Consider the following 24,458-nt stretch of genomic DNA (forward strand, 5'->3'; position numbering starts at 1 on the left):
GAGCCCGCCACCTTAGGTGTATGTGGCTGGCGCCTTAGCCGGTTGAGCTATAGGCGCCGAGCCCAAATTACTAGTTTTTAAAGAATCAGAAAAGCTGGCATTTCCTCTATGCCAAACTATGGCCTTAAATGCTTGAGTTGCTTACTCCTTACAACAGCCCCGTGACTGATCTCATTTTAAATATGGGGACACTAAGGCCCTGAAGAACAAAGCCACATGTGCAGCGACAGAGCCAGGAGATGGCTCAGGGGCAGTCGCACTATACCCTCAGCCCCGGGTCTTACTATGACATTTGTTTTTCATCTTTTTGGATAGCTGTGTACTGTTTTTTTCTGGAAAAGGTATGGATTTTGGTGAAAAATAAAAGCTAATTAGAAATCAAAGTACATATTATCAGTATTATTCACTGAAAGGGGAAGCTTTCCCTCTTCCTTGAACCTGCAATGTAGGTAAGAAGAGGCCATAAGCAAGGCTGAGCTTCAGCCATGATCTCCTTGGCTGGGACGTCCACCCCCAGGCTCCAGGAGGGGCAAGGGCATCCAGCCCAGCTCTGTCCACCGCTGTGACAGAGCCGAGCCGCAGCCTCCGCGTCTGACTCTTGCTGCCACCCTGTGACAAACTACAGCAATCGCAGGTGGGAAACAGGGCTGATGAGCTGCGTGGGAAGAGGGGTCCCTGGCTCTCATACACTGGGGAATCCCTCAGGGTCTCCTCAAGGCACTTTCTGAGTGCAGGCTACTCAGAAAGAGAAAGTTCCAGGGTAGCTTCTGTGGGCCCTGTTAGATGCATGAAGGGCATTGTGGTTCACGGAGCTCACTGTGAACAGGGGCACATTAGGGCTAGACCATTCTCCCTTTCTCCACATTCCCATGTCAGCCTGTGGACTGAGAACAGGAACCAACCACTATGTTCTCTAGCCTCACTCTCTCTCCCTACAGAGGAAGGGGGAGAGTGTGGACTCACAGTGGGCCTATGTAGGTGGTGCCCAGGACAGGGAAGACCTAGCTGCACAATCTGACGCTAAGCTTCCTGCTATCCTGGCAGTGGCAGATGCCTGAAAGAGGCATCATTCCCAGAAGGCCTACCTTCATCCCTACAACCCCTGGGTGCACCAGGACAGGCTCTGTACAGGGAAACTAGAGGCCCAGGTCACCAATAGTGTAGTAGAAGACATAGACTAGAAGGAAGGAACCCAACACAGTCACACTCAGAGACCAGCACCATCAGGAAAGTCTCAGTGCTAGAGACAGGCTCAGGGCTAGGGTCTATCACCAGGTCAAGGGCAGGAGTCACGCTGCAGAACTGGATGGCAGGAAAGAGGGCTGTCCCATTCTGAACAGAAGACCAGCAAAACTAGGTTGATTTAAACAACAAGAAGAATAGAAATTCCAGAAATGAAAAACATGACAGAGGTTTTAAAAGAAATAGAAACACAGAAAATAATGAAATTAGACCCAGCTGGAGAGAGAATGGGTGAAAAGGAAGAAAATGAACCAAATCACTCAAAATGCAGAGCAGAAAGATAAAGAGAAAATACAAAAAATATATATTAAGAGACATGGAGGCTAAAATGAGAAGCTCCAACATCCATCCATAGGAGATAGGATGTTGAAAAAGATAGACGTGAAGAATTTTCACTTTTAATTGAAAGTAGGCAGGTGTCTTCTTGTGGTGAGGTTGCCTGCTTCACTCAGTCAACCTGATGTAGTTTGTAGATGCCATGCCCTGCACTGTGTGGTGAGAATGCCCTGTGACAGAGATGGGCACAGACTGACCCTCTCTGAAGGAGTCTCCTCTCTGAATCTAGACCCCAGAGCTCCTCAGGGCCTCAGGGCCATGCTGTGCAGAACTAGGCTCTGCTGTTTACAACCAACCTGGCCTTCAGAACACACCCAGAAACATTCCTCTTCCTTCATATACATTTTAGTGACACTAAATAGCTGAGAGGGTCATTTTTTTAACAGTGTCAGGACCCTCCTGGTTTTCAGGCTAGCAGTAAACAGTCTCTAGTTTGGCATCCAGGCTCCAGAAATCCCTGAATTGGGAACTAGGGTGTTTTCGTTATCAAAATGCAATGTCCTGGCCTCCTAGTGGTGTTGCCAGCCGGTTTACATTTGCAAATATCTCCATTTACTCCAAGGGTTTAGACACCATTACATAATTGGCAAGTTCCCTCATTTTAATTAGCTATTGTTAATTCCTATTATTACTGTTACCCTTAATGTATTTGACTGCTAAAACAACTGTATCTAGGAACTGAAGGAGGCAGCTTGCTCTCCCCATGCCAACACTTACCTCCTGGTCTGCGGTTTTAAAGATGGGCTTTTAGGGTAGAGTCAGTCTAAAATCTCACGCACTTCTGGGGATCCTATAAGCAAATATTTAAGGTGAATCCTGACTCACTAACACCTTTCTCTAAACCACACAGAGAGTAGCTAAAACAAACACGTAACCAATCTCAAGAATATATTAAAGTTCTATTTCTATGAATAGTAGTTTTTTAAATGAATTAAATTCCTATAGTCTTAAAGCCTGAAGGCTGGAATAAACAGTAAAAATAATAAGAATAGTATTTTCCATTACCGAGTCCTTACTGTGTATTCAATTCTAAGCACTCGACACATATAATTTCACTTAATCCTCATAATAACTCTAATAAGTGGATATTATTTTTCCCTTAGCAAACTAAAACTCAGATAAGTTAAGTTAATTGCTCAAGTCCACATAGCTGGTAAGCAGTAAGTCTGGTATTTGAACTCACGTATGCCTGGCTCCAGAGCCTGGCTCCGGAGACCGTGTTGATGGTCTCACTTGTCTGTGGAAGAATGAAAGCCATTTACTCCAAACCTATCTGATCTTCCAGACACAGAGCTGGATGCTATGGGAGAAACAAGGAGAAAACACACAGCCCCACACGCATGTCCACACACACAGGGCAGCAAAAATAGAGAGTCCAAGTAACATTCACATTGCTTGGCACAATGATTCCCCTTCTAAGGACTGCTCTGAAGGACATAATTAAGAATAGAACCTGGCTCGGCGCCTATAGCTCAACCGGCTAAGGCGCCAGCCACGTACACCTAAGGTGGCGGGTTTGAATCCCCAGCCCGGACCGCCAAACAACAATGACGGCTGCAACCAAAAAATAGCCGGGCGTTGTGGCGGGCGCCTGTGGTCCCAGCTACTTGGGAGGCGGAGGCAGGAGACTCGCTTGAGCCCAGGAGTTGGAGGTTGCTGTGAGCTGTAATGCCACGGCACTCTACCCAGGGGGACAGCTTGAGGCTCTGTCTCAAAAAAAAAAAAGAATAGAACCTACAGAGACAGACAAAGACCTTCATCAAAGCACTGTTTACACCTGGGCAGGAGGCGGGGCCTGGACGCTGGGCAACAACCATCAAGTGGTCCACAATGGGGGAAGGTGACACAGACACACAACCTGACCCCTGCAGGGGGGTGAAATGTTTTGTAACCAGCAAACAAATCATTTTGAACAATATTAAATAATGAAGGATATGGTCATGAGATAAAATAAAATTGGGGGGGAAATAACTTACATCTACAGTGATTTCAGTTTGAAGCAGCCTGAAAGAAATGCTGCAAATTTTTAATGTGGATATTCCTATATCATAAAATTAGAAATTATTTTTTGTTTTTGTATTATCTGATACTGTCCAATGTTTCAAAGAAGACAAATTTTATTTATCATAGGGAAAAAGTTATGATATATATAGTCCCTATGCTGCCCAAATCTGCTCTAATGTCCCTTGCCCTTATAAGATAGTTGGCATGATACAGTCTTATTTACATAAAGTAAATATACATATAGGCCCATACACATATGCAAAAAAAAAAGACTAGAGGAAATGCACCAAAATATTAACAGTGATCAGGCCAGGATAATGGGATACCAGTTTGTATTTACTTGCTTTTTATTTAGTTGTATTTTCAAAATTTTCCATTATGAATAGATAACACTTTGTAATGTGAAAAGCCATAAATTCACCATATTTATTATTTCTTCCAAGTAGTCATCCAGCATCTGTAGGTGAACATAATGAAATTCTTTTTTCGAGCACTTCTGAAGCCCATGCAGCTGCACAAAGAATTCATTCATGTCAAATAATATTGAACTTGACTTTTCTGTTGAAGGAAAGTCACCTATGGTATAGGTGACTATATGACATATGTATACAGGTCCTATATGACAAATTGGACTGGCCTGGAAGCTTCTTCAATCCTACAAAAAAAAGCAACTAGAAAAAAAGAATTTGGCCAGAGCCAAGAGGGCTGCTGCTATAACCAATGCAGGCATCACTATGCTGACAGCACATGCTCTGAGGACCTGCTCTGGGCTGGGATCTGCAGGACTGCCAAGGGGAAGAGCTTCAGCTGAGAGCTGAGGGATGACAGGAGCTAATATGACAGAGAGATGGAGGAAGGGATCCTGGACTGTTTGTGTTGCTCCCTACTACCTGTAAGGGGAACAAATTCTAGAGCACAGAACCCTAGTCATGAGCCTGCTTTTCACTGTACTTGGAGGACCAGTGTCAGCTGGTTACTCCTTTATCACTCAGGGTTGTGATGTTTGTGCACACTCTAGGAGAGGGACACCTTACACCTGTCACTAACTAGCACAATCATTTTCACATGTACAACTCCACAAACGCAAGCCGCGCAAGGAAGAATACAGAGTGTAGCAGCTACGGACACAGACGCCAAAGTCAAAATGCCTGCTCTGGAACCCTGGCTCTATCACTTGCTAGCCAAGTGATCTGGGGAAGTTAATGAATATTCTTCCATGCCTCAGTTTCTATGTCAGTTAAAAATAGATAATGACAGGCCAGGCACAGTGGTTCATACCTCTAATCCTAGCACTCTGGGAGGCCAAGGCTGCAGGACTGTGGATGGCAGGAGTTTGAGACCAGCCTGAGCAAGAGTGAGATCCCTATAAACACTCAAAATAGAAAAATTAGGCAGGCATCATGATGAGTGCCTGTAGTCCCAGCCACTCGGGAGGCTGAGGCAGGAGGATCACTTGAGCCCAGAAGTTTGAGGTTGCTATGAGCTAGGCTAATGCTCTGTCTCAGGAAAAAAAAAAGAAAGAAAAGGCTAATAATAGAGCAGCTTGCTCACACAGTTGTAGTGAGGATTACACGAGTTAATGTGTGTTAAGTATTTTGTTTTGTTTTGTTTTAATTTTTGCTTTCAATTTCAACTGGCTTTCACTCATCTTAGTTTTAAAGTTTATTCATTTTTTATTTTTTAATTTTCTTCCTTTTAGTGATTCTCTTGCCCTTTGCCTCCCAAGTAGCTGGGACTACAAGTGCCCGCCACAACGCCTGGCTTTTTTTGGTAGCGACAGGGTCTCACTCTGGCTCAGGATGGTCTCAAACCTCTGAGCTGAGGCAATCTACCCGCCTCGGCCTCCCACAGCGCTAGGACTATAGGACTACACCATACCCAGCCTGTGTTAAGTATTTTGAATGCTGTCTGGTTCATAGTAAACATTCGACAAGTAGTTGTGTGTTGTTATCATGATCATCAGGCTATACCCGAGGGAGCCACAGGGAAACAAGGATGTGAAGGACTAAAGGGCTTCAAAAACTTGGGGAGCTGAGGGAAGGGCCTAATGACACTGCAACAGTAATTAGAAACCAAGGTTGACTTGGTTTGAAGAAATGAAGATTGAAGAAATGAAATCAAGTTCAGACTTTCTTGTGCTCTTTGGTCAACCACAAGTGAGGTACAAAAGGCAAAAGAGGATGAGCATGGGAGAGGTTTACCAAAGCCAGTGGCAACTGAGGGCCCAGGATGGAGCCCTGGCATAGTGGGAACTTAGAAGCCGTTAGCCGAAGTAAAGAGGTAGGCTAGGGAGATTGAGAATTTAACAAGCTGCTATACAGGCGTGAGGGTGAGAGGTTGGGGGTCATAGAAATAAGATGACCAAGGCCAAGAAGGAAAAGTACAGGATGAGTTCCTGGGTCCCAGAACTCAGGCAAGGAGCCAAGGCATAGGCCTGTGTGGAGCAGTGAGTGAGGGGGAGGTGGGGCCAGGGCGGGTAAGGAAGCACTCACTGCAAAGGGCACAGGCCCCTTCTGCCAGCGCTCTGTCATATTCACTCCTGCCATTCCTCAGGGCTCAGCGAAGCTCCTCCCCTGGTAAGCCTCCTCTCAGCACAGACCACAGCAGACCCTCAGGGCCCTGTGTGCCACCAGCCTTCCTTCCTAGTCCCTCAGAGAGACTTCAGCACTCCTCCCATTCTTTGGGAAAGGCCTGATTCTCATATTCAACTATAAGCCCCATGAGGGTTCAGTCTTATTTCGTTCGTCCTTTTACACCCAGAGCCAGCACAATACCTAGGACAGAGTAGCAACATGCAAAAACGAATGAATGAAGAAATGAAATCATCAAATTCAGACTTTCTTGTGCTCTTGCTGCGGACCAGCTGCAGTCCAAGGCAGTGACATTCTCTCTAGAGATGGTTGCTCGCCACCTACTCCCAACACATGAAATGGAGAAATAGAGAAAGAATGTGTTATTGATGTATTTTGACATTCTGGACTAAAAGCTGCTACACAAGGAACAAAGTATTAATAGCCATCATCTCTCAAATTTACACTGCACGACTCAAGGGCTGAGTTCAAGGACTTTCTCAAAGAGGACAGGAAGTGCTCCTCTCACACGTCAGCCCTGCTGCCTCTCCTTTTCTTCCTCTCTGAACCTCGCAGCCTTGCCCACAAACAGGGTCTGAGAAAGACGATGAAAGGTGGAGCTTCACAGCCTGTTGCCTTGGGGAAATAAGAGGTTCTAATGTATGAGTTGGGAGGTTTAAATCACCATTGCTATTAAACAAGAGAAAGATGATATATACATGAATAGCTAGATGGGAATAGCTTTCCTTTATGAAGTCCAGAAAAAACACCTAATATGGGGCCTTGGGTATGGGCTGTTTCAACTTCCTAGAAGGACTGTGTGGTTAATTCAGAAGACCAGCACTTTAAGGAGGCTTTTTCCTAAAAGGGAGAAGAGTTGCCAGCACGTTGTTTGTTCTTCCCAAAAGGGAGAAGAGTTGCCAGCATGTTTCACCCCAAAATGAGAACTGACCAAGTAATTAGTTTCTAAACAACCATGAGGCCACATCTAATAAGATACATCTCAGCATGCATGGGGCACACTCTCACACATACACATTTCACCTGCAAGTGGCAGGGGACAGGCAGTGTTGCTCTTGGGAATTTAGGTAACACTGCAGAGAGACGCCAATAAGTCTCCACTACCTGAGGGCTTGGCTGAGGACAGGGCAGATCTTTGCTCTGTCCCTTCTGATCTCATCGACCTCTCTGAGCCTCCATTTCCTTAGCTTATAAATTCACTCTACACCCTTACTCATTCACTTATTCTACAAATATTTTCTGACACAGACTATTACACAAGAGTCAAAAATAGAACAATGAACCAGCCCAACAAAGGTCTTGCTCAGGGGAGCTAACACTCTCCAGATAGGCAATACTGCTGACCTCAGAGGGTAAGTGTATAACTCAAAGATAGCAAGAATTCAAATAATGGTTGCTTCCATTCATTGGATTCCTACTGCTGCCAGACACTGAGATAAAGTTTAAATCATAATCTAATTTAATCCTCACTCCAGTTCCAATGAGATAGGGACCATTTAAAGAAGAGGAAAATAGGAAATAGAGAAGCTAAGAAACTGCCCAAGGCCATACACTGTCCACTGGTGGAGCCAGGGTTCACCTCCACAGCCAGCTTCCAGTCCCAGAAGCCACACCCCAAAGCTCCACTGCCTGTGTCAGTCTACATAGCCTGTGTTCCTGGGATGTCTGTGTTCCCTCGCCTGAAGCCTCTCCAGTCTCATCTCAGCCTACCTTCCCCCAGAGACGTCAGCTCTCCTTCCCAGCTCCAGCCTGCGCTGGGAACACCGCACACTTGTTGAATGGATGCTGGCTTTTTAATTTGGCAGTTTAAAGCAATTAACGTCATTTAGTCAGGCGTGTTATTAAGTCAACATTCAAGGGAGGGTGGATCAGGGGAAGTGAATATACCAGGTTATATAAATATCAATTTACTCACTGTCTAAAATGTCATAGAACTTCATCATATGTCAAATATTTTAGTCCCTTTTATTTTTGCCTTTTACATTCAAAGATGACTCCATTCCCAAACACAACTCTAAGAACATGTCTGTGGTGCAAGGACTCGGGGGAGATAATGTTAGCAAAAATGTAGAGCAGAATTTACCAACACAGTATGTCATTTCTGCCTCCTCTGACATCAGTGTGACTTTAATCTACTCTTGGCCCTGCAGGGTTTGTGCTAGCCTTTGATCCACTGCCTCTGCCAGACGTAGGCTAGTCCTAGCAAAGGACCAGTAGCTTCTCCACACCTCTCTCTCCTCCAGAAGACACCTGATGCAGACAGGGGCAGGGCAAGACATGTTGATAGGATGGATGGTAACAACGAAAAGATGAAGGGGCAGGAACCAAGCACCACCTGTCTCATGGTGGAGCACACTGGGACATGAAGCTGGGCCTGCCATCCTTGTGAACTATGCTAACTCTCAGTACTAAGGGACCTTTGAGCTCTATCATATGTAGGCACAGGGAGAAGCTCCAAGCTTCCCCAGGTCCCTGAGGCCAGAGCTAGAACCTGAACCTCCAGATCTCCAGGCCAGGGCCCTGCTCTCTGCAGCCCTGTGACTCTGTGGTCCAGCTACATCATGCCCAAACATCCAAAGGAAAAGGGAACCAAACTCAGAAAGCCTACATCCAAACGGGAAGAAGAGAAATGCATGGAAGATGACTAAGTTAATCTTCAGAAAATAAAAAAGAAACAGATAAACACAAACATAATAGTCGTATTTGCACCCTAGAGTGGTGGTCCTCCACTTCGCTCTTCCATCACTAACGTCATGATCTTGAACCCAGTTTCCTCAAATGCAGCATGAGGATGAAACATGAGTCATGGGCTAGTTGTGAGGATTAACTTTTAAAGGATCTCTTCATACACATGCTCAGTCACCAAACTCTGGTGAGGCATCTCCTTGGGCCATATCCTGGCATGCCAAGAAGGACAAAGCATCATCCTTGGCCTCAGAAAGATGGTGCTTGGTCAGAGAAGGAGCTGTGAAAACCAATAATTGCCCAGCAGATACAATAACAAATACCAGATGCAGTGAGTACTCTAAGGAGGAGGCAGCCAATATGACATAGACACAAAACACTTTGTGAATTCTATAAGTGCTAAGCAAAATACCAGATGCTCTGAAAACCACTGCTCACCCTGGGCTTCCCAGGCTCCCCTCTTCTATTCTCCTCCCTTTCTCTCACATTTCCTCCCTACTGCTCCCCACGATGCCACCCCCAAATTGCCTCTACCAGGACCTTACACATAGAAGAGCCCAGTGTTATCAAGACCCACTCATGTGGCTGGGAACAGGAATAGGCAAATGTAAACACAGTTAAGAGGACAGGCTGCACATTCAGATAGTCCTCAGTTCAAGAATCAATGCCACCACTTATTAGCTATATGACCTTGGCTGAAACACATCACATCCCAGAACTTAAGTGTTCTCATCTAAAATATGGAACCATCAAAGTAACTATCTTATGGGACTGTTGAGAAGGTGAAATGAAATTTATACAGAGAGCTTAGCAGTGTGATTAGCTAGTAAGCATTAGCTATCACCACCTATCATGATTATCATTAAAATACAGCTTTAGTCTCAAAGATCAAGGCAGAATACCTTGATACCTCGCAGAATAAAATTAAACTAGCCTACAATTCACCCTGGTAACATTTAGGATACTATTGTACATTTGAAATTTTTTTAATTGTTTAATTATTGGTTTTTTGAAACATAGTCTCACTCTGCTGCCCCAGGTAGAGTGCAAGGCATTATCTTTTCATAACTCAACTGCAACTTCAAACTCCTGGGCTCAAGCAATACTTCTGTACCAGCCTCACGAGTAGCTGGGATTCCTGGCTTATTTTTCCTGTGTTTAATAGAGACTAAACATAGGGTCTTGCTCAGGCTGGTCTTGAACTCTTCAGCTCAAGCAACCCCCCCTCCTTGGCCTCCCATAGTGCTAGGATTACAGCCACGGGCCACTGCACCTGGCCTAGAGCAAGCACTATTTTCTAAGCACATTTATTAGGTTGTGAACTCAATTTATTAGTCACAGCCAGCGTTCTAAAATAGAATAGCTTTCTAGGATAGAATGTAATACACTACGATACTGTACAATACAATACAATAACAAGAATAGGGTAGAATAGCGTAGAAAAGAATAGAACAGAGTATACTCCAGATGAGTGGAATAGAACACAAAAGTGCAGATTGCACCGCAAAGACTAAGGCTAAGTAATATTTCATAAAACTTGTGTTTTACATGTGAGGGTGTATGTAATGGGTTGCAATGAAACATGTATTTCCTACTATGGGCCATGGTCAAAAAAGCTTGAAAGGCAGTGACTTAGAAAAAAGGGTTTGGTACCAAATATGCCCCTGAGGGAGCAATTCTTGCACCAGGAAGATTAGGAAAAGGCTTTTATGGGAAGCAGATGGTATCTTTCATACTGATGGTCCCTAAACAACTTTCTGTTAAAGGGCCAATAACCACAGGTCTCAGTAACCTAACACATATTTGGGAAGAAGAAAAGGCATCGGTGACAGGTCAATAAATGTCTCTCCATCTCACAAATTGGCCACGTGAACTGTACTCAGTGATTTCTAAATAAACTCCTTCTTTGACAATCAGATATGCATCTGGGTAACTTTGGACTTAAAAGATAACATGTCTGATTTCTTCTATTCATGCCATTGATGCTGAGGAAAGACGCACCCAGTACCAACCTGTTTCCTACCTAGGTCATGGGTAGAGCAACCCCAGCCTCTGGCCCAGGACAACACAGACCATGCACACAGATACGTAAGCAAACCACAATGGGAAGATTTACACAGACCAGAAGGAAAGGGAAGGAATATCTGGGTCTTTTTAGGGGAAGCCAGAAGCCTCCTCAGAGGTAAGATATAGACAGCATCTCTCAAAGCATGGTCCACAGATCACTAAATCAGAACCACCTGAGAAATTTGTTAGCCTACAGATCCCTGGGCCATGCTGAGTCAGAGTCTCTTGGGGTAGGCCCCAGAAATGATGCATTTTAACAAGTTTCCCAGGTGACATCTCTGCCTGGAGAACCAGAGCTCAGCAGCTAAACAAGGGCAATAGGGTCAGCAGTGTAGATGGGGCAATGACATGGGCACAGACACAGAGGCTTGACTGGCCAGATGCAGTTAGGGATGCAAGCATTATACTGTCACTGGAGCACTCTGCATGAGGACAGAAAAAGTGGCTGCCACATCAAAGGGATCTGGGCACCCAACACAGCTCTACATACCTCACTGAGTAGTCAGTGGATATTTGTTGAAGCAGGAAGGAAGGAAGGAAGAGAGGAGGGAAGAAAGCAAATCCATCCAACATTTGGCCAAAAGCAAATGTTTTGTGAGTGTGTTAAAATAGCTAAGGATTTTTTTTTTTTAAACAAACCACGATACTCTACCTAAATGAAGCATTTAACCATTTGAACTAATGTGAAATTCAGGCATAAATGCAATTTATGGACAGGTTGCAAACACACCCTTTTGCAAAGGCACCTAGAGCAGATCTGCAGCGGAGCCTAGCCAGGAGCTTTGAAAGGCACGGGATGGGGAGCAGACAGGTCACAGGGCTCTGGCTGCCTCTCTGTCCTTTGCAAAAGGAGAGCAGCAGTCACAGAGGAGTCCCGCCTGGTGGGGAGCTGGATACAAGACCCCTCAGAAAGCTTAAGACACCATACTCTGTTAGGTACTGATATTTGGGGACAGCAGAGGCTGGAGTGAAATGTCTTTTGGGAAAACCACTCCCCATGAAATCCATACAATTCCCACTTTCTGGCAGCTGCTCCACCCCGTCTTAGATGGGCTGCAGTTGGTACAGGTTTTCAGTACATCCTTTGGCTGGATCTGGTGAAGAAAACAGGCAACTGTACCTGCAGGATGCAAATGCAAATAAAAATAACCCAAACTTGATTTATGGCCTCTCATGAGAATTTCCTCCTGTGTGAAGGTGCTGGACACAGCCCTGCAGGGTGCAGCCAGGAGGTCACCCCAGGAACAAGCTGTGGATGCTGCAGGTATGTTGCAGTGGGCAGAGGAGATGCAGCTCCCAATAGCCTCAATGCACAGGCTCAGGAATTAATCCCAGTGATGTAAACAAATAAAAGGAAGCCCCTCACTGATGGGGGGTGGGGGGGATCACACTCAGCCGATACCACGCACACATTTGATGCTGGCAGGGCCTCAGAAGCTAGGTCAGAAATTAAAATTAACAGAAATTAAAATTCACATTTCTGCCCAGTATCACTGGGAATGTAGCGTTCAAGTGCTTTATGGAATGAGCTGCAGCAGCTCTCTAATTGCCTTTGCTGAGTTGCCTCCCCCAGGTTGGCGGTGGCGGCTGCGGCGGCCCCATCAGTCTCGCTTGGTGCTCCTCGTGCACCCGCCCGGCACTGCGGTGCTCCCATGGCAGCTGCTCGGCTTAGCACTGCAGAGGCGTCCAGACCCCTCAGCCCACCTGGATGTTTCTGGGGAGACTTGGCCATGCTTCCAGGGTGCTGACCCAGATGAGCAGGGAGGCTTCTCAAGGGAAGGGAGGGCTCACCCAGCTGGAAGAAGTGAGCACTAGCAAGCTCTGCTGTCCGGCAGTCCCTGCAGGCACTGACAGGGCTGTGGGCAAAAGACTTGCCTGCAGGGCGTCAGGGCTGGGTTGCGGCAGCTGGAAGGCAGCCTCCACTTTTTGCAGCATCCATGCCTGATGCTGGGGCTCCTAAATCCCTGGCATTGGAGAGTAAAAGGGAAAGGGATATGAAAGACCTAGCGAACTGCCTGTTCTCACCAGTGTTCTTATTTCCTGCATGCAAGGACAAGGAAAAGGCTAGGCTCTGCCACTCCTTCATTTATCTGTACACTCATGCCTGCCACACAAACAACTCCTGAAGCCCACCCCATAGATAGATCTTCCCTAAGTGTCACAGAGGGATCCTGTCCAGATCAGAAAGTATGCCCTGGGGAATTTAAAGTCTAGTTTACTGGCCCCTCCTCCTACCCACCAAAGGAGATAAGGGCTCTGCAGGATATCACACATCCCCAGATCCTCCAGACCTGCCAGGGTCTGCTGGACTCATTCTACACAAAATAAAATTGATCATTGTGGGTCCAAGTGCTGTAGCTAACTGTCAGTTATGCAGAAAAACAGAACTGTGGCTTCATCAAAAGAAAAAAAAAATCACTAAAAAAACATGTAGGAAAGAGACAAAAAATAGGAATACCAAGAACAGAAGAGCTAAAACTTCCTGGGTGTCCTGTTGTGAGTTAAGACTGTCCCATGCCTCTTCACCTAATGACCCCAATTTATAAGTGAACAACCTAAGGCCATGAAAAGAAGCTAAGAAGCGAAGCATCCAACTGTACCCAAAGGCAGATCCATCTGGCCCCAGGTCCCAGAGCCCAAGCTGGCTCTTCCACACTATCATCCATCACCATAATGGGGAATACATAAAAGGACAATTAACCAAATCCAATTAGATTTTCAGAAAGGTATCTTAGGAATCAGACCTCATGAGGCTAACCCTCAAAGGAAAGGATAACAAACCGCATCATTTTGCTATAATAAAAGGGAGAAGTAGAGAAAGCTAAAGAGAGAACTCACCCGCCCGTCCCTCACTCCAGCTCTCTTACCTCTTTTAAGTGCTGCATTATGAAAGCCAACGACAATGCACCAAATAACAAGACTAAGTAAGAATTCTACTAGGGAAAAGATTGAGGGAAAGAAAGAAGTTTCTACCAAACACCCGGATGAGCCAACATATGCCAAGACCAAGGCATGGGACAAGCGGCTCATCCTAGGACATACCCAACTGCCTGTCCTCTGCCTTCATCCGCATCCCCATCCCAGGCCCCTGAATTAGGAGTCACAGGACCGTGGCTCAAAACCTTCCTTTGCCACTTAGAACCATGTGGCTGTGGGCAAAGTTTCATTCTGTCTCGGTTACAGCATCTCTAAAACAAAGATGTAATGGGAACCTCAGGGGTGGTTGTGAGAAATCAAATAATGTATAAAGCACAAGGCATAAAATACAAATAAAATACCATGAGTGTTATTATGATTATTTCCCAAGAAGTCATTACAGGTTTGAGTCATGGCAGAGGTCTCCAAACAAGGCCTCCAGGTGGTCTAATGTTAACTACCGCCCCCCAAATAGACAAACTGCTATCTTTATTAGCCAACACTTCCTAATATGTGGAAGCAATTCCTTGGGAATAATAACAACAATACAACATTGCACCTTTTTTAAACATTTCCTATAAGCCATTTATTGCCAAGCACCCTGTATGCATCTTCTCATTTGGGCCTCTCAACTCTACCCTAAAAGATACTATTAGTACCATCGTGTCCATTTAATGGAGAAGCATAGTGAGGCTCAGCTACTGACTCGTCAGAGTGAAGAGATAAGCACCCCATGCTCAGACATGGCAGTTCACTTCACGTGCTCCTCCAGGAGAATGGCTCTGGGAAATATTTCTTCAGAGTTATATGACTAGTCAGCCATAGTATGTGGATTCAAATCCAGGCTGGCCTTACTCAGATTCAGACTCTCAGCCCTATACAATTTTGCCTTCCTAAGACCAATACCTCTCTTAAAAGCAGATTTTTAAGTCAATCCTCTGATGTCTTTCTAAGTCTATATATTTCTCCTATCATTCATAGAGCATTTGTTTCAACCAAAAAAAACCCCAAAAAACTGAAAATCTTGCTGTTCAAGTAGAAAATCCAGCTATGGGTCTATAATTCTAAAATTCCTATTCTGGGAAATGTGTATCATGGGCTTTTTTCTAAAGATTATTGAGCTGTGAGCTCTCTCCTGAGAGGATTACATCTTATTTCAGGATAACCAGGTGACTCCTGATGTTCTGAAATACTCAGAAGTTGGCCACAGATCCTGGGATTTTAAATTTATTACCAGTATTTATTAACAAAGGAAAATGGCCCGTGTATAAAAAATACACACACATCCACAAATACCTTTTATTGGTTACCTAACAGTGACTTGCCTGAAGTGTACCATCTGAGTTGCTGTGCAAATTCTGTATTATGAAAGCAAGTGACAATTGCATTTCAACAGGGGCTCAGGCCAACCTGAGAAGAAAGAATATTCAAACTTCAGCAGTACCATCCCAGAAATCAAATGACTATCACTTATGTCAGTGGGGCAAAAGTCTATGCCCATTGAGCTCTCAGTACATGAAGCAATCGCATTGTACTAATCGGCATTTTGCTAATAATGGAAACCAGTGGGAGGCTGAGAGTCAAGCTGTATGCTATGACTCGTGCCCGAAGATTACCTGCGTCTGGTGAATTTACTGCCTTTCCTACCTATTGTTCTTTCACAATATTTTCCACCTCTGCCTCAACAAAAAGGTGTTATGGATGATACAGCTACATAAAGCCCTGTATTTCCAACTTTCACCCTGCTTTACAAATTACAGTTCAATATTATAGTAACAGCAAACTTTAATCCTACAACTGCCCATCTCTTCTGTGGAAGGGAAAACATTAACAGGATCTGAGAAATAAAACAGGAAAAAAGAAAAACATCTCCCTGGGGATATAATAAACACATTTATTGTGCCCTGTCTCATTGAACATCCACGATATACACTGCTTTAATTTTATGAACTCATCATGGGATCAAAGTGACAAGAATGCCAAGAGTCTCTCTTGTGTATTAATAACTAAGAGGGACAGGATGAATGAGAAAGTGGCCAAAGAACTGAGGATCCTCATGTGCCATGCATTGTTCTGAATGACTGGAAGCTGGTGTGGTGCTCACACAGGTAGTCCCAGCTACTTGGGAGGATCACTTAAACCCAAGAGTTCAAATTCAGCCTGGGCAACGTAGCAAAACCCTGGGATTGCAAGACTCTAAAAATAAATAAATAAATAAATAATAATAATAATAATAAAGAACTGGAATGCTGTCCAAGAGGGCATTTGGATAAGGGAGTATCTGCTGTTGGCTACTGAACATGTTCCCACGGCAGGGCAAATGGCTGGGTGTGCTGGGTTCTCCTGGGTTAGGGTTCAAGGACTCACTCTGGGCTGTGCAGCAGGGGCAGCCACTCATCCCAACCCACTGCCCAGATAGCAGGGCAAGGGATGATGGCAGGGCAAGGGATGGAGGAGGTACATCCTCAAGTAACAGGTTTCTCTGGGCATCTTTCCTCACCCTCAGAGAGAAGGGAGCTGATCTCAAGGGAAGAGTACACATCCTTATAAAGGCTACAGCCACAGAAGCCCTCGTCCTGCTCTGAAGTACTCCCACCAGGACCAGGTGGGGATCACCTTCCTACATGCCAACACCTGACACTCACCCATTCCTACACTTGCCTGTTCATGAAGTCCATGTGTATGGACAGATCCAGGCCCCACAGATGCTCAGTGAAAGTTACCAGGAGACCTTTTATTTGTATATTGCAACTAGTAATAGATGACAGTACCTCGCTGGCAGGAGCTTTTGATGTGCCAGGCACTGTGCTAAGTGCTTTGCAAAGGTTAGCTCATTTCAACTTGGTCATAGCCCAAAAGATGGACAGTATTAATCTCCTTTTCTATTACAGTTACAGATCCAGAAATGCTAAACTTCAAGGTGACTCAGGTCGGAAATGGAGGTCTGGGACTCAAATCCAAGTCTGTCTGATTCCAAGGGTGTGTTTTCCCTGCTGTTATTCCAAGGTTCAATTGTTCTGAATTAATGCCCCACATGTTAACACCTTTAATCTTCCCAAACATCCATGAGGTAGAGGAATGCAAGATAATTCATACTTTTTTCCAAATAGAAACTGAGGTCAAAAAAGATCATATAAAAACAAGGAAATATAGAACCATGGCCAGGTGCACAGACTCTGGAAGCCCAGCCTTGGGGAGGCTGCTTAAATTCTGCAAGCCTTGGCTTGGCTAAATCTATACAGTGGAGTGAGTGACTGGTAATCAGTCTCCCATTAGGTTGCTTGGAGAACTTAATGGGATGACATATGTAAAGTACGTCTTGTAGTACCTGGAATGCAGAAAGTTCAGAGTGAATGCTACCTGTTTTTACTATTAGATTAAGCAATTTGCCCAGAGCCATGTAGGAAATGTATACAGAAAAGATAAAAAGAAAGATGCCACTGCTGTAGGCCAGTGACCCTTCCTTTAACAACACAGCATCTCCAAAGATGCACACCTCTGAAAATGCTCCAAGCTCTCCACCTATTACTCATAAAATAAGAAAATGATTTCACTGGAGACAGAACAAAGGTGGGCAAAGGAAGCTGCCTAGACTGAATGGGGCTGAGAGCATAAGCTACCCAGCAGGAAAGAAAGCAAGCCAAAATGAGGACAGCCTGTCCCATAGGAGGTTTAGCCAGGGCTCTGTACTTAGTTTAATGCTCTGCTGTCTACCACACTGAAATTCTTAAAAACTCTTAATAATTTTTAACAAGGGGTTCTGCATTTTGCAGTGGACCTCATAAATTATGTAGCCAGTCCTAGTCTCAGCAAATCCTCAGTTTCCAGCTGCCTATGAAGTTCCAGACACTGGATAAATCTGTGCCTGGTAGACTAAACGACTAGGTTCTGTCCTAGTGCCCTGGTTCACTCTCTTGAGCCAAACTCTCTAGCAGCCCAAGGAGGCAGAACAGTTTTTCCCCATCAGCAGGAAGCATCTAGCATGTTCTGTGATGAGCAGCAGGCACTTTTATCCGCACGGGTGCACACACGCACTTAATAAGTATAATGGTAACAGCATATGCAAGCCACAAATGTCGACTGGCAGTTGTTTCACCTAAAATGGAAAACCTGAGGTGTGTTTTGTGAACCCACTGCATTTATGGCCTTGCCAGCCTTGCCTATCCAGATCATTTAAGAGGATACCAGCCCTTTTAATCTTGGGAGGGTACTGTTTTCCAATAACAAGCACCAGAATAAATACTCTGAAGGACACAAACTAAAGGAATGGCCATCTATTTTGTGTTGAGAGATGACATTCTACTTTCCTACAAGGCCTTGAAATGTGCCCTCATAGTTTGGCTTCTGGGTTGTTTATTTTCATAATCTTGGTTTGGGGTAACTGGGAAGCTCGGCAACATATAAATTTAATATACCTTATAAATGTAATGCTTTATTTAAACAGCCTTGGAACAAGCGCCCAGTGAATGGTATTCAAAGCAAATGGAAATTGAGATGTTTGTCATTTATTAGAAGTGAATTAGACTCTTTTCAAAGTTGCACCTGTAAAACAACTTTCTCCTGAAAAGGAGACATGCTGGCTACACACACAGGAAATCCCTAAAGGCCCTGCCTTCCCCTTTTGTCCTCCCATTCCCCTCCCCCATCCCTAAAAACAAAAAAAAATAAAAACATTTTTTTAAAAAAAGAAAATCCTAAAACACATCAGCTATACAAATGGCTAATATACAATGCCTTGTATGTCCAGGGTGAGTTGTAACACAGGTCAGAGGGCTGGGCTGTAGAGTGGTCTCTGAGTCCAGCTTTCCATTACAGCCATGACAGCCTCAGATAGGGACTGCTGGTCACTAAATACTCAGTAAAATCACAAGAAATGGAGCACCCTCCTCTTCCTCATTTCATTTTCTTCCATTGAAGGAGAAGCTAAGTTTGGTGTAATGAACCAAAGAGAGCTGATAAAGATTCTACCAGTTTTGCCAGAGCCTGACATTAGGAACTTTTCTTCTCCTTGAATGATACACAAAAGCTTTGTCGCCTCACTCAAGATAAACAAAGGCCATTACATCTCTGGTGTAAAAATTATATTAAAAGCTCATATGCTAATTCATAGGCTGGTATTTTATGACACGTATTTGATTTTTCACTCAGTCTCAGTCACAGAAGTCAAATCATAGTGGCTCAGGGAACAGTCACTAAAATTCCCTGTCTGGAAGATACTGTGGGTCTCAATTTGGAAGGCTGCTTTGACAACCCCTATGATTGCAATGTGGGTGGGGGGGGACTCCTGAAATAAATGCTGCTCACTTCGGACGGAGGATGTGTGCTTGGGTAAAGAAAAAGCCCCTTTGTTGGCATCTATGATGGCAAATTTGGATTAATGGCAGACCTGAAAAAAATATCCTTTGTGAGAATGTTTGCTGCTTTAAGTAAGCCCAACACACCAAGTCATTCACTGATCATCATAAATGGGAGCACTAGCACCAACTGAGGATCAGAAACTGAAAAAGGCTAAAATCCCAAACTTGCACTTCTAAGAATATGTGCTTCAAAGTTCAAAGACAAGGACCACAGGTGCTAGGGGTAATGGACTCACATTTATTTTATTTTCTTTCATCCTGATACATGGCTATGTCTTCATCAAAAACTTGAAACATGCCCGATGGATTTCATAATTATCAGGTGGTTTGGTATTCATGCATTTGCCTAAAAACTCACATTAGTAGTAGAATTAATTAATTAAAATCAGCATGACATCACCATACTGATCAATCAAAATGATAACCGCATTGTAATAGAAATAGGAAGTTTGCCTCCAACCAGAAGACCATGCCTATAGTCTCAATTTCCTTTCATTCTGGCCAGCCTCTGTCAATCTCCTGAAAAACAGAATCCACAGTAGTTCCTAATGAGAGAAAAGGCAAAGTAGAAATAATCTGGCAGAAAAGAAATGTTAATAAAGGGGAAAGGAAGGGAAAAGAAACAACAATCAAAAGAGATTCAGGCAAAAACTTAGCCAGTGACCATGTGTGAGTTGTCAAGTGCAATTAGATATGGGCAGAATATGCAGGAACTGAAGGTTCTCTGGTTTACTCTCCTCTGCTACTATCCCAGGGATTGGGTTAATGAGACCAAGACACTGCCCTAAAAGACAGAAAACTGTTATTTCAGAGATTTTAAGCCTTTTAAAAATAATCTACAGAAGAGAAGTCCAGTACCTTGCAATGATGCCATGAATTAAAACATCGGCAGCATAGGGTGGAGGCATTTATCATTGGGGATGGCAAATAACTGTGTTTATCCAACAAAAATGTTAGTGAAATAGCGCCTCCCCCATAAAAGCAATCTAAAGAGTGCCAGGCTTCCCACAGGCAGCGCAGCGCTGCTTCTCAACTCCTGATAAGTGAATACATCTATTTAATTATTTAAAAGTCCATCGATTTCCACATTGATGAAAAGTCATAATTATAAAAATGGCTTAAAGAACCAACCTTTTACTTTGCTGACTCTGTCCTGTGGAAAGAGATATCAACTTTATGTATTAAAGCCGCCCTCTCAATAAATAGTTGATAATGCAAAAACCTAGTTGTGCATTCCAAGAAGTGCATGCGTGGTAAGTGCTGCACGAAGCATCCAAGGTAAATGTCAATTCTTTTCTAGCATTTTTGGTAAAGATGCACATTACCTGTATTTCTGCTGTGTATTTATCATCATGATTCTGGAAAATGTAATTGGAATCCTTTGTTCCTATGAGCATTCATTCCCTGAATGCAGTTCTAAATAGAATGAAAACCTGAGCTCCTACTGAATTCTCCCTAAGGAGGATGAAATGAGAATCACACCAGTTTAATGCCTTTATTGTGATTGTTAGAGGTGTAGAGACTATGAGTTTAACAGCATGCGTTTCCAAACCTACTAGAATGCTTCTCACTGAGTCCTAAAATATAGAGGGAATTCAACTATGCCTCCCCAAAATAACCCAAACAAAACGCAGTCTTTGGGGAAACTGAAGCAAGATAGAGGCAGCTGAATACTGATATGAATATGTCAAATAAGAAAGTTAATTAAAAGTTGAAGAGAATGGAAACCCCTCCAGAATGTGCCTGCTTAGGAAGGCAGCATACAGGGACACAGCACCACACCTACACTTTCCTTCCAGAGGCCTGCTATTCCCTAGCATCACCTAAAACCTCTCAAGATTAATTCCAACTCCAATATACCAGTCCCGTAATCTTCCATTCTGTACTGAAAACAGACAACTTTGCTAAAACAAGGATTATTGCATTTTATAAAATCAAAAACATCTTCTTATAAAGAACTAATGGGCTATTATTCCTGTGCTCAGCGAAGACAAAAAGGAAGAAAAAATAGGGAAATTCTGGCATGGAATACCTATTATAATAAGCTAAAGTAATGAAAGCCATGGTATTAAACACAGAAACTACTGATGAAATATTCTTTCTGAAACCCTGGCAACAGGCTACATTGTTAAATGTTTGTGTTTACATTGATGAAGTCAGTACCAATGTGCTACCTCATAATTACATTATCTAATAAAAACATGTACCAAAATGGCAGTTTTCCCAGTCTCCAAACACTTTAAAATAGATGGCCAGTTATTATTTAATGTATATTCACAATAACTACTTTGTAAAGTTTATGCCTTATTGCAAAAATGATTAAACTCCTATTCTAAAAATGAACATACTACATTGATTCACAACATGAAGTGTCAATTAGAGAAACCACACAAAATACATAAAATTATATAGTGGTATACAGTATACCACACTTAACTAAAAATCAAGTTTAAATGTTCATGCTTTGAAAGTGCAATTACAGTTTATTACCCAACAAAGTATTGTCACCTTTGAGTCTCCTTAATACAGTGTTAATGCATTTTCCAAGGAAATTGTCTAATGCAGAAAGCATCTTAATTGTTAAGGATGCAGTGATGTGACAAAAGGGTGCATAGAGTTTTGACTTAGAGGAGTGACTCCTCAAGCAAATAGCCAGAAACTTGAAAATAAACAAGAGAGGGGCAATTCACTCTTTGCTTTTCCAAATGATGTTATGTCTCCTTTACTCTGAGCACCTCAGATCTTTTCCTAACCATACTCTGACCTCTCTAAACCAATGTTCTTGTTAATTTTAAGAATACTGTCACATTTAGCAGGGTAATGGACCAAGATGGCCAAATGATTACTGAAAAATGTTCCCCAAGTTGTCTAACACATCCTTCCCATACTCGTGACAGCCCTTGCCAAGCAACACAAAGGCAGGGGTATTCCAGGACCCCCAGAGAAGACATAGCAGATGATTGCGATCCAAGTCCTTGGGCAGATACGCACCCTGGAACCTAATGCCCAACAACACCTCACCTTCCCCTCACATCACATTACAAAATGCCAGGCAGCAGCAAGAAATGACAACAAAGCCATAAACAGCTGGAAATAATTACACAATTGTCAAGCTGCAAACAGGACAAAAGCAAAGCAAGGCTACTGAATTCAATATCAGAAAGGATGCCGATGAGGAGGTAGCAGAAGCATTTTAGCGGTTTCCAATTTGCTGTCATAGAGTAGCCAATAAGGGTTGATGGCATTTGGTGGATGTGTAGATGTGTGTACGTATTAACTTCAGAGAGAAGGAATAAACATATTTCATGTGCTCCGACAAAATGTGAGATGAAAGATACATAAGCACAACCCAAAAAACATTCACAGGCTCTGAAGAGATTTTTTTTCAGAGTTGCTACAACTACAAGATGCAGATAAGAAATATTTCTTTAAAGTTGTACCAAATATTCTCATCTTTAAAAGCAGAAGGAGACTACACAGGCAATGCCACAGACAAGAACTCTTCACATAAAACATCTGACAAGCGGGCAAAATGCCAGAGCAGAATATGGACCCGTGCAGATTAAAAGAACACTAGAGAAAGAGGCGACCCACCAAGCTCTGAGGTGGGTCACAGGTATGTAGATTATCATCTTCCATAAAAGCCATTCCATAGCCTCAAGTTTTTATCAATTGCCTATAATTCAATGAACTCCTTCCCAAACAACAGAGTTAAGCCAACCATCTCTCCATGATTTCCAGGAATATGGCTAGTGTGATTTGTAAGCCAGAATAACTTCTGTCATTCCATTGTGGCTGACGCTTTATTACGATATTTGGATTTCAAGTGACAAACTGTTTCATATAATGTCCCAAAAATGCTACTCTCTGAAGTGGAATGCCATAAATAAAATACGTACTTGGTTACCAGGCAGCATGCATAACACATATGGTACATTGGCCCAAAAAACACATTTAAAAATGCTTAAAAGTTAACTTAACAATTTAAGCTGTTTGTACCGATTTTCAGAGAATTACCCCCTAAAGGCCAATTTTATTTTCAATCATCAAGATGATATTTCGATTAATCCTGTTCATTTTACTAACTTGAATTCTTTTAACCCCTCTAAATTTCCCCTCCCCATCCCACTTTTGTCTTTATGTCTCGGAGGGGAGCAGGAAGGATCATATATCTCCCAATGTAATTTTAAGCATAATGCCGCCTGTCTGAATTAAAATTGATGCAGCTTCTGATAAAAGCCTAATAATCAATTCTCCATTCTCATTACTCTCCAGAATTATATGAACGCAGACCAATTTCTTAAGTTTGTGGAAGACTCTCCTAGGTTATTACCCGGCAGTGCAGCTGAGTGGAAAGATAACCACATTCATTCTCCTTATCTGTAATGATGTAATGCATCCCAGCCCCGGGTCTAGATGATTGGGGAATAATGGGATTGTACAACTGCAGGGATGACAAACAATAGTGCAGTGTCTTTCTCTGACACTGAACCCCACGCCTCCAATGCAAGGTGAAAGGCATCATAAAATAGGCACCGAGTCTGCCCCTTGGATGAAGTTAGCATTTTTTGGCGGAAGGAGCATCTGCTCTCCCAAGCAGCAGCAATACCGACAGAGGAGAGCCATGCAAAAAACACTCAGTTTCCGAGCCCAGCCAGGACAGTGCGAGTGAGTATCCTGCTTTTCTTTGTGTTTGGAATCAAGTGTCATCTAAAAATAACCGGTTGGTAGGGAGAAGTCACTGCACAGTAGAATGCCAAGAAACCAGGGAATCAGAGACTCCTCGGATAACTGATGCTGCTCCGGGCTCACGTTTGTTTGGAAAACTAAATCTGCCTCCATTTTCTGTGCTGGAAAAATCATCGCTTTCTGCCACCACAGAAACCTTACCTTTTGTAGGAGCTGGGAGCCGGAGTACTTAGCAGCAATGGATTTTATCTCCCCACCAAAAGCCGAGGCCCAGAGCTTCACCCTACAGCGAGAAGGGGCACAGGAAAACATGTAACACTCGTTTCACAGTCAACACGCACGCACACGCACACATGGGCTGTGGCTGGAGGAGCTGGGCGATAGAACATTAAAGAAAAGGAAAAAAATAAAAAGACAGAAAAAGCGCCTTAGCAGAAACTGCCAGCACCCAACAGCAGAGCTCAGCGCGGAGGGGGCCCGAAGAGGGTCACAGAGTTCAGACTGCGCAAAGTCCCTCAGGCTCTCTAAAAGCAGACCTGGGTTTCATTTGAGTAATTACCTGAGGACTCGG

At 43.5% G+C, this 24,458-nt stretch overlaps 1 protein-coding gene across 1 annotated transcript in view; it reads right to left on the reverse strand.

Moving 5' to 3' along the window:
* CACNA2D3 (calcium voltage-gated channel auxiliary subunit alpha2delta 3) overlaps positions 1–24,164 on the reverse strand; it is an 876,027-nt gene extending 851,863 nt beyond the window's left edge. The window contains exon 1 of the mRNA XM_003781696.2: positions 24,089–24,164. The gene's annotated coding sequence lies outside the window, so the exon portion shown is untranslated. The remainder of the gene's footprint in view (positions 1–24,088) is intronic.
* Between the last annotated feature and the right edge of the window lie 294 nt (positions 24,165–24,458).

The sequence above is a fragment of the Otolemur garnettii genome, unplaced genomic scaffold (assembly GCF_000181295.1).
Source record: "Otolemur garnettii isolate 467f Iridium unplaced genomic scaffold, OtoGar3 scaffold00002, whole genome shotgun sequence".
Lineage (NCBI taxonomy): Eukaryota > Metazoa > Chordata > Mammalia > Primates > Galagidae > Otolemur > Otolemur garnettii.